Raw genomic sequence first — 15859 nt, 5'->3', positions numbered from 1 at the left:
GGTCAAATCCCTTATGAGCCGGCCGCAACTTGAAGCAGTTCATCACATAACACCCTCAGTCAGGAAGCAGAGGGAGATGTGCTTGTTAGAGTTCAGGGCCTTCCTCTGCTTTGCTTACTTCACAATCCCAGTCCATAGGATGTTACACACTAAGAGAGATTTACTAACTTTAATTATCTAATCTATGAAATCCCAGACAAATATTATCAGAGGCAAGTTTCCCAGTTAATTTGTGACCCTGTCAGGATGACAGTATTAACTCTCCTGGTTGTAGTGTTAGCGTGGATGACAACAGAAGAAAGATTGCATGGTCAATATTTTGCCAAGGGGAAATAAACTCCTTGACTGCTACAGGGTTCTTTGTAGCTAGAATTAAGTTCATTCTGAATTCTGGTTCTTATTAGACAATGTGCTGCATGTGAACAAAACCACAGTATAAACTTTCAGGAGACTGTTTTTTTCTAAGCATAGGACACAACGCTGCCACAGCAAACACAGTTTGGCTTAAAGCTGTCACCGTGGGGCTGAGCAAAGGACCCGGTGACAAATGCTCTGAAATGTGCCGCTCTTGCAGAGATGCAAAGCCAGTGTCAGCCTCTCTCAGCATCTACAAGAATTGCTGCACTTTGGGAGAGAAGTAAAATCTCAAACATTCATTTCTATTTAAAGGTCTGGAAACCTCACTTCAAATTTTACAAGTTACTGATATATTCAAATTGTTTATGCCTCTTTCTTTCAGATTGTGTGGTTTATTATTCAGAAATATGGTATTAAAATCCCATTTTCATTGGCTGCATTATCCCACGAGACCCATAACACAAGTAAGCTTTAAATAAACAATCAGAAAAGCCTTGATCTATCACTTAGAAGAAAATCAATTGCCTTATTTGAGACTTACGAAGGAAAAAAATAAATACCTTTTCCAAGGTAGTATAAAACTTTTATCTAAAAAATTTAACCTAGGTATGTGGATGAAACAACTACAGGAATAAATGTTATAAACTCTAAGAGAACATAGGATGTATGTTACCAGGTAGTTAATGAGGAAGGATATTATGTTCAAGATATTGAAATAATTTATTATGTGACATATAGTAAAAATACAAACAAAAATTTGGAGTTTAAAATAATCTGGCTATTATTATAGAAAATCAATACAACTCATGATTGTCTTCCAACAGCCATTGATTTCCTGTTGCTTTCCATGTTGGTGTGAGGTGTTTGAAGGGAGTGGGGAGGACAAAGGGGAGTTGGATGAGGGGTCAGTTACTGTATATAATGCTCCAAAGAATAAGTTATAAAATATAAAGTCAAAATACATCCATCACTACTTACTTGCAATATCGTCTTCAGGTTAAACATACCTTTCCTCTCTTTGGACTAAAAAAATCTTTCACAGTCTCTTCTTTATCCCACAAACTAAGTAAGGATGACATGATGAATACATTTGAAACCTGAGAAATTGCATTTCATTCTTGCCTTAAGGCTTCTAGGCTAAAACAAAACTAAAATGTTCATTTTTATAGCTCATGTTTATAATACTGAATAAATAGGAAAGTTCTGAAAAAATATCCTGTCTGATGGTTGCTTCTCTGTTCATTATTTAATTCAAAGTTTAATAAGTTGTTTCCAAATAACCACAAATTAAGTACAAGGGAAAAACAAAACAAACAAACAAACAAACAAAAACAGATAAAGCATTAAAAGTGAGCTGTGTTGAGGACCAGAGGACTAATGACATCGCAAAAATCCCTGGGAAACCATTCATAAAGGATGGAAACCCAGAGGAAGAGCATCTCTTGGAGACCAGATTATAATAAAGCTATTTTCTGACGTGACCAGGTAACTGAGAAGTTTTGTAAAGCCTTCATTTAGCTGCTTTGTGAGTCTGGGTCCTGCATTATCACAGCCACACTCCTGTAGGAACAGGGAGGAGACCTGGTAGACGTGAGCTCCCTGATCTGCCAGGCTTAGGCTTCTGCTTCCAGTTCTTTGCATTTTCTTTGGAGCTGAACAGCTAGTGCCTGTGTAGACCTTTAGGGGCTAAGCACGGAACACCCTTCACTGGTGGTAGATTTCATGTGTTGGAGGGTTTATGGAGGCACACCCTCTCTCAGGCACACTCTCGCATGCCAAGGCATTATCTGCAATTGGTTTGGCATGATCCACATCGGCTTTGATTGTGAGTGTTTCTGCCTTTGTCATTGTGGGTGTGAAGTTTTCCTAGGAGGAATGACCTTTGCTGGATCCCGACCAATGAAGCACCAGGGAGATGCAATGCTTGGACATTTGAGAAACTTCAATAGACTATGAGGTTTATAAGCTCCTGAGTTAGTTGCTCAGGGTCCTATTAGTAGAAAAGAATAAAACTTTAATTAAAAATAAAGAAAAATCACAAAGCCCTTTCTAGCTGTTTCAAATGTCACAAAGTTTATTTGAGTTCACAAAAAGCATATGAGGATATGAAAATCACCTCTTTGCAGGATCACGAAGGATGCCCAAGGCGTTTGTGTTTATCTTGGTTCCCAGTTGCTCTCCTTCAGTGAGCCACTAGATTTTTGTTTTGTCTGCTGTGGTCACCAGCTCCTTTCTGCATGGCTGTGATCCCTGGAAATTGCTCCATTCCCATATTGCCACCTACAATGGTTGGGGCAAACCCGTAAAGAAGGGTCAGTGTCCTTTGATGATTAAATTGATAGGAGCTGTTTTACAGTGAATGTAGAGAAGAGAGTTCAATGTGAATGCTAGGCTGATTTGTGGATGCAAAATGGCACATTTATGTTAGAATATAACTTGGTAGTTTTGTCTTGTTTTGTTTATAAACTTAAACAGACTCTTAGCTTATTGTGTACAGCAATTGTACTCTTCAGTGTTTACCCAAATTAATTGAAAATTTATATCCACATAAAAACCTGAATGTGGATGTTTTTCATTGCATTACAGACAACTGCTGAGCTTGGACGTCAGCAAGGTGTCCTTTAAAGTTGAATACATAAATAAAATGTTGAAGGGAATAAAAATCTCCTGGAGCCATACATGTAGAGAACTACAGGATAAGATTAAGGATTGCTGAGAGAGGGTGAATCAGTCTTCCCCAGAGATGAGCATCCTAACTGATTATCTAAAAACAGTGGTCAGTCCTGAAATCATAGATGTATAAGCAACACTAATCAGATTCAGCAGGTTGTATTTATATTTTAATGCATCTCTCTCTCTCTCTCTCTCTCTCTCTCTCTCTCTCTCTCTCTCTCTCTCTCTCTCTCTGTGTGTGTGTGTGTAACAATGATAATGAAAAAATTGACCATCCATGTGAGAGGGAGAAGGAGGTAGCATGGGGGGGGATTGGAGGAAGGAAACAAAAGGGAATGACACAATCGTATTTTAATTAATTTTTTTGAAATGAAAATAAAAAAACATCAAAAAATGAATATCAAGATAATGAAATAAGTTTCCTCTTTGCTAAATCTATGAATTCTTCCCTCTCTTTTAACCACTTGCATCTGACAGCATTTATGATAACCACGTAGTTTTGCCCATTCTAGAATATCATTATAAGTAGAATAATACAGTATGGTGACCTTTTCAGCTGGGTCCCTGCGCTTAGTAATACATGTTTATATTTTCTCCGTAAGTCCTCCTGATGTGATTTCAGTGATTTAGAGAGCTAGATTGATTAATATATTTAGCAAAGATAATTTTTAAGGTTGTTAAATCATCCTTTAAGAGACTGTAAGTTTTCCTGTGGATCCTACAATGAAAAATCCACAAGTCAGCAGTAATCACGTGTCAATGATGGCTCATTAATTATTCCAGCTATTCTACGCTGGCATGCAGTGTTGAATGAGAGAAATGGGGACAAATGTGAGCAGATGAAGGAAAAAATCTGCATTTTCCATGAAAAAAAATCTGTACTTTCCACTCAACTTTTTGTGGAAACTTAAAAGATTTCTAAAATTTCATTAAAAATTTAAGGATTCACGACAGACCTACAAAAGTCACTTGGTCATCCTTGGTGGTTGAAAAATTACTTGCCTGGATTGTCTTTGGAATATCCAGCTGTAGTCTTTCCAATGTCTCAGTATATAAGAGTTTTTAAGTTCTCTCCAGCTTTTCTTTATAGAATAGCTAAAGATACAGTGCACACACAGTTCTGTTGTTGTATAGTAACAGCATAGCACTGAATGAAAGATAATTTACACATGCCAGCCACAGGCTTCATCTTCCCAAATAAAAAGACCAAGTAAGGCATTTCCTTGAGGTAAATTATTCATCAAGAAAATGAATATGTCTTACATAATGATTTCATCTTGTAATATACCCAGTAATACGAATGTTGAATCATATAGCATCTCTAGTTTTGATTTTTTTTTCAGAAACTTTTCTACTGTGGCCCAATGTGACTATATTAACCACATCCCCAACAGCCTGCAAGGGTTCACTTTTCTACTCCATATCCTCAAGTATCATTCATTATGTTTTCATCTATTTGACAGCAGCCCTTCTACCAGGCACGTGGTGACACTTATGGTGGTGTTGATTTGCATTCCAGTGATGGTTGATGCAGTGAGCACTTTCTCATTCATATTTTGGCCATGTATGTATCTTCTATGGAGAAATCTATGACGTCTTTTGTCCAGTTTTACAATGAATTGTTACTTTATATATGTATATATACTGAATTGAGTTCCTTGTATATAAGTTTTGTGAATACTCTCTTTTAGTCTGTAGATTGCATCTTCTCTGTTGCTTTGTGAAGCTGAAGGTGTTCAGTTCAGGGCTTCCATCATCTTTGCAGCATTGTTCACAGTAGGCAACCTAAGGTAGAATATCTTGAATGGTAAAAGAATGCATGATAAATACACACGATTGGGAGTTGAATGACTAATCCTGCCATTTGGTTCAACATGGTTGGGGCAGGAGGAAATTGTAATAAATCACATAAACCAAGTATAGACAAAACACATGCTGTATGATCCATCTTACCTGTGGAATCTAAAAATTCCTAGACCACAAACAAAGAACAACATGCTTGTTGTTGGGGCCTGAAAAAGTTAATTCAAGCATATCCATAGCTTCAGTTAGACAGGGAGAACACATTCAAGCATACCCACTGCTTCAGTGAGACAGGCAGAACACATCACAGCATATCCACAGCTTCAGTGAGACAGGGAGAACACATTCCAACAAATCCAGAGCTTCAGTGAGACAGGCAGACCACATCACAACATATCCAGAGCTTCAGTGAGACAGGCAGAACACATCACAGCATATCCACAGCTTCAGTGAGACAGGGAGAACACATTCCAGCATACCCACTGCTTCAGTTAGACAGGGAGAACACATCACGGCATATCCACAGTTTCAGTTAGATAGGGAGAACACATTTCAGAGCTCTCATTCAGGACATTTTATTTGTAGCAAATAACATACTGTATATTTGAAAATAATCTAGCAAGTATATGATACTCATAGTCCTAACAAATTAAGATAAAATTGTGAGGTCAAGGATAAGTAGGTTGTTTTAATTTAGTTATTCCATAATGCATGCCTATATAATTTTATTGTATTGTGCTTCATACATATGTGTATAATTTTCTAAGCTATGAAGAATTATTAAATACAATAATATAAGTTCTTTCCTTGAAAATATAAGCTTTCGCTGTTTATCCAAAATAGCACTTTTTTTCCCCTAAGTACCTCAGGACTTATACAGGGTTTTTGTAAAATTCATCAGTAAGTTTATTATGTCTTTTTATAATTACTGAGTCTAAGAAAATAGAGGAGCAAGAATTACAAATGATATTTCATGAGGCCACAAAGTTTGCATGCCGTGTACCACTGAGAAGTGTCAGTCACAGCACCAGTGACAAAGTATTAACATACACTATCTTAAGCATTTTAGGAGGATTTTTATCTATTCCTTTCATAATACACATGTATACCTGAATGTAAGATTAGCTTAACATAAAGTTAAAATATGTTAAAATTATTGTGCATGATATTCCATTGTTCTCATAGCTTGTCTCTTTAAACACATATTATATTCATTTTGTGATATAAAGATAGAAAGATTTATAGTGTCAGGATCTCAAAACAGGATGATTCCAGTGGTTCCTGTTTATAGGATGATCCTGAAATACTTGTGGGAAATACTTTTAAGAACAAGAAAGCCACAGTCTCCTCATGCCTTAAGCAAGGAGGAAGTGATTTTTCTAAAAGCATTTGTGCATAATAGTCACTTATACTCTCTTAAAATATCCACTGGGAATGCCCAGCACTTATTTTAACACACAACATTTTAATTAATGTGAGGCTGCTGCATCCTTCTCATGTATATACATGGTAACCTTTTAGCAAAGTGCCACTGTGGCTTAGGCTCCAAAAAGGCACAGAGCCATCCCACCACCCCACCTGATGAGCTATCATTACCATTGTGTGGTGTGGAACATTCCCACCCACACCCTGGACCGCAGGCCCTCATTACTCACAGAGATAAATGATCCTCACACTCAGTAAATTACCAGTTAGTCCCTTCATTCTCCCCTAAGTACCTGTCAGTTTGAAAATGCACATATAAAAATATATTTTAAAGACAACAGCATTTTCCATTTTAGAGGTTCCAAAGCTAAATTTCAGTCTTAACTGAGAGACATCTGTGAACACATTATCATTAGTCAACAAGTTATTTGCTCAAAACAGTGGAAGAACTTGAAGCCTGGGAAGACACATTTGCATGATAATTATCTTTGATACATTTCTGAGGCTTTTCTTATTGCACTAAAAATCTTATAAAGATTCCTTGAAGGTGAATTCAATAAAAAACAGGAGGACTTTTGCATTTCCTTGATATAACTTCAACATGTCCACCACTATTTCAACACATAAGGTATATTTAAATAAACACATCTTATGTCAGGAATAAATATCAAAGAAGCATATGTTTTTAAGATCTATTTTTTTTTACCTATGTGTTTCTGTGTTGGTTTGTGTATGTGATGGCAGGTGCTCACAGAGATCAGAAGGATGGGATCCTCTGAAGCCAGTGCTATGGGCAATTGTTAGTTAACAAATGTGGGAACTAGCAACTGATCTTGGGCCCTGTGCAAGAACAGTGGGTGCTCTTAAACTGCTGACGCATCTCTCCAGGCCCGAATTGAAATATCTTCAAAACCTATACATATTTTGTGGCTGTCTGACACAGATCCACATAAACCCAAAGGCTTAGTTGTACTTTGCCCCTCTCATGCCCTCATCAGTTTTATTCAGTTTGGTCACCTGACCTCTTAAACCTGTCATCAAGTTCTCATCATTCTTCTTTTCCTGCCATTGCTTGGGTGAAAGCTGCAACCTCTGCTGGGCCAGAGAGGTATTTCTGTAATTATTCTCCTATGGAAACTTTTGATCCCCCTCTGTATCGTTCATGAAATAATTGGGATGGTCATTTCTGGAATCCCTGCACATGACGTAATTGCCTGTCTCTACCTTCTGCAGCTTCCTGTCACACTATGTGCTCATTTCTCACTGCAGCTCTTGGCTTCGATGTGCACCCTCCCTCTGATTTGTTCTTGCCTGTGAGACTGTTCTCAACCTTGTTCTATATCACCCACCCACACATGCTCTCTGCTCTTCCTTGTCCCTGGGATCCATTCTCTTCCACAGATCTCACAGTACTCACAGTAGCTCCCAGTGTGCATGAGGGCATCTCACAACTGAGATTTACAAAGTTCCCTTCTTGTCACTTTTTTTTGACATCTAATGAAACTGTCACTCCGCCCCAAGTCTCTCTGAAGAACTCACCCCTCTCCATAGTCGATGGTCATGGGATGTATCATTGACGATGTCCTTGGAGAATGTAAGTTCTGAGCTGCAGGCACTGCTCATGCTGTGTGCCTCTACATCCTCATTCCCTGTGAGGATTCTGCACAGACTAAGGTTTCAGTGGAAACTCAGGGAGACAGAGACATTAAAGAAGACTATGTGGCTGACTGAATTCTAAAAGTTTAAGTAAATGACAATAAAATAGATCTATTTTGTTTCTTTGCTATTTTAAATCAAGTGCATAGTAAAAATAAAGCAAGTCTAAAGGCTCATTATAGCTCATTGTTTGTTGCATATAATTAGTCTAATGACAAGTCATTCAGGGTTTTTATATGTTTATGTGCTTCTGGTTTTTGTTCCCTTACCATTTTGTTAATTATTTCTTTTAAGTTTTTGAGATTAAATTTAATTACATAATTTCTCTTTTCTCTTTCCTCCTTCAAACCCTTCCATTTACCCCTCCTTGCTCTTTCCAATTCATGTTCTTTTTGTAAATTGTTGTTACATACATTTATGTGCATGTATATACATATGCATTCCTGCTTTTAAAGACCATAATTTACTGCAAACTGACTCACTACAAAGGTACATAAATTATATATATACATATATATATGTATATATATATGCATGTACATTGTGCTCAAACACACACACACACACACAATGTCATAACAACATTTACTTGCAGTACGTACTTAATAAAATGCTACTCTGAATTTCTTTTTTTATTACATGGGTTTTATTTATTTTATATGTTTTGGGGATGGTATGCTGCAGCTTGGTGTGGAAATCAGAGGACAACTTGTGGGAGTTAGATTTCTACTTTCACTGTGTGAATTGAACTCAAACCTAGTCTTGGCTGTAATTACATTTATCTGCTGAGCTAGCTCATTGGCCTACACTCTTGTTTTGTATGTACTTACTAATAAGGTGTTGTTTAAAATGTTGCTGTCTATGTAACATGAATAAGGCTAATAAAACTATTATTTGAACATGATGCATTTAATTTTCTTCTCTCTTAAAATGAGACTATTTTCTGTTATATATGAACTAGCAGACAATGTCTGAGCAGGATTTTTAGTGTTGATTCTATGCCATATACTCATAAATCTAGTCAGTCACTAGAATTGCATGCAAAGACCCTGATAAATGCACAAATTCTAGAACTTTTTTCCCCCAACAATCCTCATCCAGGATATTTTTGTAGGGCCTGGTACTTTGTAGTGCTCAGAGTGGGTGATGGTGATACGGACTAGAATTGTTATCTATTACAGATAGACAACTTCCCTGGACCATGATGACATATTCTCCCTTCTTGTCAAATGTATCAGGAAAAACCGTTACAAATCAGATTTCAGAGAGAAGTTTTCTTCTTTGTGATTAATTCCAGAGACACCCGCGTTTGGAGAGATGGTTGAAATATAGGCACTGCCTTTTCCTCCCTCCACTGATAAAACTCAAGATGGACAGACAGAAAAATGAAGCTCTTCAGTCAACCTCCAGGTAGGTCTGTGACAGCTGGAAAATTGTAGCTAAGAATCAGCTTGAAGACCAAAGTCTGTAGCCTTAGATTGACACATCACTTCCTTGAAGAGTTATATTAGTCCTCAGCATCAAAATTATTTCTTGCCGGCAATTCTAGGAGAAATACCTAAAATCAAAATTTGTCACTCAGGACCTTTGAAAATAATATGTATTCCTATTTATTATTTTAAAATAATCCTGTCATGTGTAAAAGTTTGAAATTCCATGGCCTTTCTTAAATACTTTCTGTGTAACTTACCTTAAAACAAAAACAAAGAGAAAACTGACCTAAATAGAGGACTGGATTCCTTCTTGGCCCATTTTTGTGCCGAAATGGATTCTTGCCTAGTGATGCTTAGGAATACTTAATGAACATTTATTGGCCCCTGGAGCAGAACACTCAGTTAAACAAACAGGTGATTGGTGAGTTACTGAGATCTCGAGGAAGGCTGCAGCCATGGCGAACTAAAGAGGGAAGTGTGGAGGAGAGAGCCTTGTCGAAAACCTCCGTGCCCTTCTGAATGACAAGAGACTTCAAATGTCTTCCATGGTGGTTCCAAGCTTGGAGATGAGGCTCGAGACTCTCAGTTCACATGGGAGCATCCAAACTCAATTACTAGTACCATGCAAGTTGCTCTCTCAGTGGGCCTCTGTAGAAAGAATGACTACCAAAGAAAGTCCAGGGATTTCAGCTCTCACCAAACTGACACCAATCTTTGCATAACCTCCCAGTGCCATCAAAGCAGCTAAGACTCCTCTGGAACTTGCATGTAAATCGATAATACAGCTAATAATCTGCAATGGAGAATCTGAAATAAATGCTTATTTATCTTTATAAGTTAATACTTATACTGCCAATTTATTTGATATCTCACTTGCAATACACAATGGACCCTTTTCATAAAGCCTATGCAGGTGAGCAGACTCTTTGCACACCTAGTTCCTGAGCTTCTATGTAACTCTCCTCTGCTCTGGTGTGACCTGCCTCATAGGAAACATCCTGGGCTCTTGTGCAGTGAGCAGAAGAGGCAGGAAGGACAAAAGTACCAATTTCTAGCATTTGAAGTTTGGTTCCCTGAATCATCTTAGTCCCGGGGCTATCATGGAGGTTCTTTGATGTTTGGCATTTCAGCATTACTCAATATTTAAAAGAAAATCTAGGACAAACTAAATTTAGTGTTTGCTCTTCCAGGTACTGTCTCTGATATCTTTGTTTACTTATTTGTCTTGAAAGGTACAACTGTTTCCTCTATAATTTCTGGAGAGGAAACAACTAGTTGATTAAAGTATCAGATTTGTAAACAGATTAGTTTTTTTTTTTAATTACTCTCATGTTTGGGATTGAACCTATGGTTGTAAATTGACCTTATAGATCTATCTAGTAACAAATATCTATCATGAACAGAAACACAATTACCCTTGGCTCTCTCTGTATGAGTGCTAGCCTTCATGACTGCATACACTCTAGGAATGACCTCCATCCCTCTCTGTTGAGGCAAGTGCCACAGGCTTCATCAAAGCCAACAATCGAAAGGCAAATGCCCTTTCTTTGTTGTACATTTTCTTCTTTGATGAAAAAATAATCAATTCTCTTTTATAGAATGTGAACTAACACAGAGTGACTTTTATCATTCTGTATAATTTAAATTTTGTATGATATTACTATGCAGTTTTGCAGTAATAATCAATATCCGATTACACCCATTGCTAGATATTGCTACAGAATCTTTTCATCTTCGTTAGTATTTAATCTTTAAAAGTTTCTTCCTGGTTTGTTTTTTCCTAGATTATTCCTTCTGTCTTGATATTTTTGTGCTTTAAAAGACATGTTAAAATAAACTACCTAATGGTAATAAAGCAGACACCAAAATTATTTCCCAGGATATATAGATTTCATTGTGTGGCCAGAGCACTGCATGGCAAATACTAGGATATCTGTATTCCAAGCTGATCAGCTTTGTGGAAGCATGTAATTTTAAAAACTTCTCTCCTGTGCAAGAGCTTCGGCATCTAGCCACAAACTACTAGGAATGCCATGCAGAACGGTGTCTCTACCTTGTAAATTTTAAAATCAAGTTTCAAACACTTGAATGAATAGAACTGAACAAGTTTTGGGTTTAGTCAGTGTGGTATAGACTGAATATATGATGAGTGACAGTGCCTCTGACTTGTGCCCTTCTATTAGAACAAGGATGTCACAAAATGAGGCCTGCTGAGTCAGTCCCCAGCTCTCACTACCATCATTACTGCCTGTGAGGTTGTGGTCCAGGTCAATCAGGCTCTTTTTCTTCCATTCTACATCCATGTGTAAATCTGTGGCATGATTCAAATGAGTGTATGATAATTCTTTGGTCATCTAAATTCTAAAATATTTATATTTTATATAATTATAAAATTATATAAATTTTTACATAATTTCATATAAGTTTTATGTAATGAGTTAGTCCAAGAAGTTCTTATTAAAAAACACCTTGGGGCCAGTCAGCAAATTCTAAAATATTTATACTCCTAATATACAAACAAAAGTGAGCAAATAAAAACAACAGTGTACCACTACAGAGAAGGAAGAGAAATATACTAATAGGAAACAAAGAGAAAATGTCCATCTCACAGTTTGACTTTGATCTTCCAACATGACACACTAAAGCGCAAACACGAGAGGTGGTGTGCTTTTCATTCACACAGACCAAAGGAAATAGGCTATGTCATGTACACACACATTGTTCACGTCCAATATGAATATTTAATGGATATATATGGCATTACATGCTAAAAGTCATTGTGCAAGATAACCAAGATTATATTGATTACCTTAGGGGCAATATTATTTTTTTATGTCACTTCAAATATAGATTTCTCCATGGAGCTGTTCCTAGCAAAATATTTAGTAAAATACGCTGGTGTTGCCCTAAACTGTGATTCAATTAAAGCAAATATGTTGGAGTCACTACCCCAAGAAGGATCTGTGTGGGATGCTTCTTCATGAGTGGGACAAAGTCATGGAATTAACATGTTCAGGATTTATTCTTGTTCACAGGGCTTCATTCTCATAGCCTCTTCTTCAGCGTGTTACACATTATGTATGGTGTGCACTGTCTGCAAACCGTGTAGTTATGTAACTTACTTATGTCACAATCTCCCTTGATTGCTGTAAAAAGATTATTTACTTGGGAAATTTTAAACCATCACTTCTTAAGGGCATTAATTGCATGCTGAGTATATAGTTTATGCCTTTAATCATAGCACTCGGGAAGCTGAGGCAGGAAGATTTTGGATTCTGAGTTCAAGGCTGTCCTGGATTATGTAGCAAGACTTTTTTTCAAAACAAACGAGTAAAACAAAACACCAAACAAATTAAATTTTATGTTTGAGGCAAATACTCAAACTCTCTGTCCACAATCTTTAAAACTAGTGAGAAAAAAGGATTATATTAACACTTCTCTTCTCAAACTGTGGCCTTGTAGCAGGCATTTATACAAGCAAAGAAATATATTTACAAATTGAGGTACTTTATTTTTAAAAACTAATTACATTTCATTTATTCATTTACTTATTTAATTTTAGGGGGCAGAGTTTGGAGGACAATTTGCAAGAATCATTTCCATGCTTCTGCCATGTATGTTTAAGGGATCAAATTTAGTTTTTTTATGCTTGGAAGCAAGCATCTTTACCTACTTGGCCGGCTTACTGGCTCCAAGGTGCTTTTTATCAAGAACTTCTTGGACTAATTTATCTGCCATTATGAGAGCATAATGCCTCTGCTACTCAGTTAAATCATATGTGACTTTTAAAATTGTAATATGTAAACTCTTGAATTCCATGTTATGAATTTGGTGTTATGGAGAGAACGGGACACAACTGACAAGGAAAAAGTATATTCTTACTCCCAGCAGAAAGAGAATGACGTTGTTCATCAGTCCTGGTTATGTTTAATGAAAGCACATTCCAGTGCTGTCCTGACAGCTAAGTGAGTTCCTTTCCTTATACAGAAGTCATCTGGACACCTTGCCTTGGAGGCTGCTTGACAGCTTGTTCAAGGAGTAACATTTCTCTGACCTTGTCTTTTATTTTTTTTCTCCATTTCAAAATCACATGGGAGTCTATGAGGAGACATTTTAATTTGGGCTGTAAGCATTCTCACTCTGTCACACCCCAGCATATGGCAGAAGCATTGCTAGGTGACCTAGCTTTTAGGTCAATCTTTTTAGGAAGAAAAAGTCAAACGTCTTACACTCACAACTAATCTATCTGCCAATAACAGAAAAGTCACATTACATTGCTCTTAAATTGTGTTTTCTGGAACAACGGCAACCTGTGTTTTCCCACCTGATTGAAGTAGCATGTCTACGCAATCACACGGTTTTACTGTATGGTGAGCTAAAAATACTATAAATGTCTGTCTCCTTAGAAAAACAACTTTGTTTTCATAGATGTATCCCATTGTTGAAAATAGTGTCTCAGGAGGAAGAGGTAGTCAATTACTATTTACTAACAGGAATTGCTTATCTTTCAGGCACACTCTTGCAGATACAGCTGTGGGTTGTGAGACACACAGCTGTAGACTCTGGATGACTCTATGGCACATGCTTGTAGGTCATGTCTGTGGGGTTCTGAGGCAACACTTGTAGGGTGTGGCCTTAGCTGACTTTGAGGAAGACACTTATAGGGTACAGTCATGGGTGGAGTTCATAGCATCTTTCCTTTGGACTAGGGGCTAAGAATTGTGTCTAAGGGGAACTGTGGTCAGCAATCTCAATGTTTTAAAAGTTGCTCAACAGTCTTATCAGGAACAACTATTGCTTAGGCAAGTAGAGAGTACTTTTAATTTATCTAAATATACTTTGGGAAGAATGTTTTAGCTACATACATACATAGGACAATAATTCAACTAGAAAATAATTTACCTCTGACTATTATTGAGAATATTAGCTGTCATCAAAGCATATAAATGTGAGTTTCACTGAATTTACTACTTTTAAAATATTCTTTAAAAATCAGTCATATTGATTTTCTTGTATCAATATTTATAATACGATGTTAATCTAATGTTGTTTTAACCATTTATAGTTTTAGAAGCTTTAAACAAAGTATTTTTCCTTTGTTTTATAATGACAGATGAGAGCTAAAAGGCTTAAAAACAGATGTCTAGCAAATAGTCTTCTGTGAGTATGCATTTTAAAAAAGTTTAATGTAGCTATTATTTATGTATCCGTCCCTCTCTACATATGGGTGTAATCAGGAGCCCAGAAGATGGTGTTGGACAACCTGGAGCTGGAGTTAAAGGCTGTTGTGATCACCTGCCCTGGTGCTGGGAACTGGACTACCATCTTCTGAGGCAGCAGCACAGACACTTAGTCACTGATCAGTCTCTCTCCAACATCTATGATCATTCATTTTAAATTACTTTAGCAATATTAAAATTTATAAACAACATGCATGCATGCCTTTACCTGTAATCACAGATTGTCCAATGATGCGGTTCTATCATGCTGAGCTGTAATTGGCAATATTCTTACCTTTCCCTTATTGAATTCTATTCAATATATAATATTTTATTAGTCATTTTAATGTTAGGTTATATTATAAGGTGAATAGAAAATTTAAGATTACAATTTAATTTTAATTTTTAAACTACAATATAATTTAATTCAGTTCATTTTGTTCTTTAGACTATGGTTATAAAATTTTTATTATCAAACCTTTGAGGTGATAGTTAAAGTAAAATTTGATTAATTATATTTTTTAAGTTTTATAATCTTGAATAATTTGTCAAACAAAATCAATTTGCTGCATCCACACAAATACATTATGAATTTTAATAGTCCTAAATTATTAAAAGTAAAACTAGGTCTTTCATGTTTCATTAACATGATTTCTATGTAATTATGGAACAGAGAACAAAACACAGAGTTGATTTTATACAAAACTCAAATCATTTTATCTACCTAAGTATTCTCCTATAGTATAAATTGTGAATGGACTTTTAAATGTAAACAAAACTATATCTTCATATATTAGAAAATGTTCAAAGTTCTTGAATTTAAGAACCATGCTTCTCACTTTCCTTCTTTTACAGAGGCTAGACCCATCACCTGAATGGAATCAACATTTATCCAAGTCCAAAAGTAGAAAGAATAAAAGTCAGAGAGTTATGCAGACAGGAAAAGATAAAGGAACACTCCCATACATAAAGTATGACACCTTTCATGTGTTTCTAATAAGAACTGTGGTACTTACATCAAGGTTCCCTTATGGAGCTCGTCTAATTCTTAGTATCCTGACTTAGACAGTTTGTGTTGGAGTCCTATATACATAAGATAAAAAATGAAAGGACGTAGTTACTTGGACTGTAGGACCAGGAAGCAAATGTGCATGTAACAGTCATTGCTGATGAGAAGATTCATGCAAAAGACTCATTTCCAGAAAAGGAATAAGGAGCAATCACCATCTACTGAGAAGTGACCTATCCTCGATGCTGGAAACTAATGAAGCAGCTCCCGGTGGTGCAGAGAAG

The 15859-nt window shown here is 36.5% G+C and overlaps 1 long non-coding RNA gene across 3 annotated transcripts in view; it reads right to left on the bottom strand.

Annotated features, from left to right (window-relative positions):
- Positions 1–2647: 2647 nt before the first annotated feature.
- Positions 2648–15859, bottom strand: part of LOC121823967 (uncharacterized) — a 101327-nt gene continuing 88115 nt past the window's right edge. The window contains exons 3-4 of one of the 3 annotated variants that reach the window (XR_006065644.2): positions 15583–15649; positions 2648–9472 (exon numbers count right to left, since the gene is read on the bottom strand). This is a non-coding gene — a long non-coding RNA (uncharacterized LOC121823967). The remainder of the gene's footprint in view (positions 9473–15582; positions 15650–15859) is intronic. The other 2 variants (XR_006065647.2, XR_006065645.2) reach the window with 2 other exon arrangements.

Source organism: Peromyscus maniculatus, chromosome 19, assembly GCF_049852395.1.
Source record: "Peromyscus maniculatus bairdii isolate BWxNUB_F1_BW_parent chromosome 19, HU_Pman_BW_mat_3.1, whole genome shotgun sequence".
Classification (NCBI taxonomy): domain Eukaryota; kingdom Metazoa; phylum Chordata; class Mammalia; order Rodentia; family Cricetidae; genus Peromyscus; species Peromyscus maniculatus.
The sequence above is the reverse complement of the archived record's forward strand: the minus strand, read 5'-3'. Positions and strand labels throughout refer to the sequence as shown.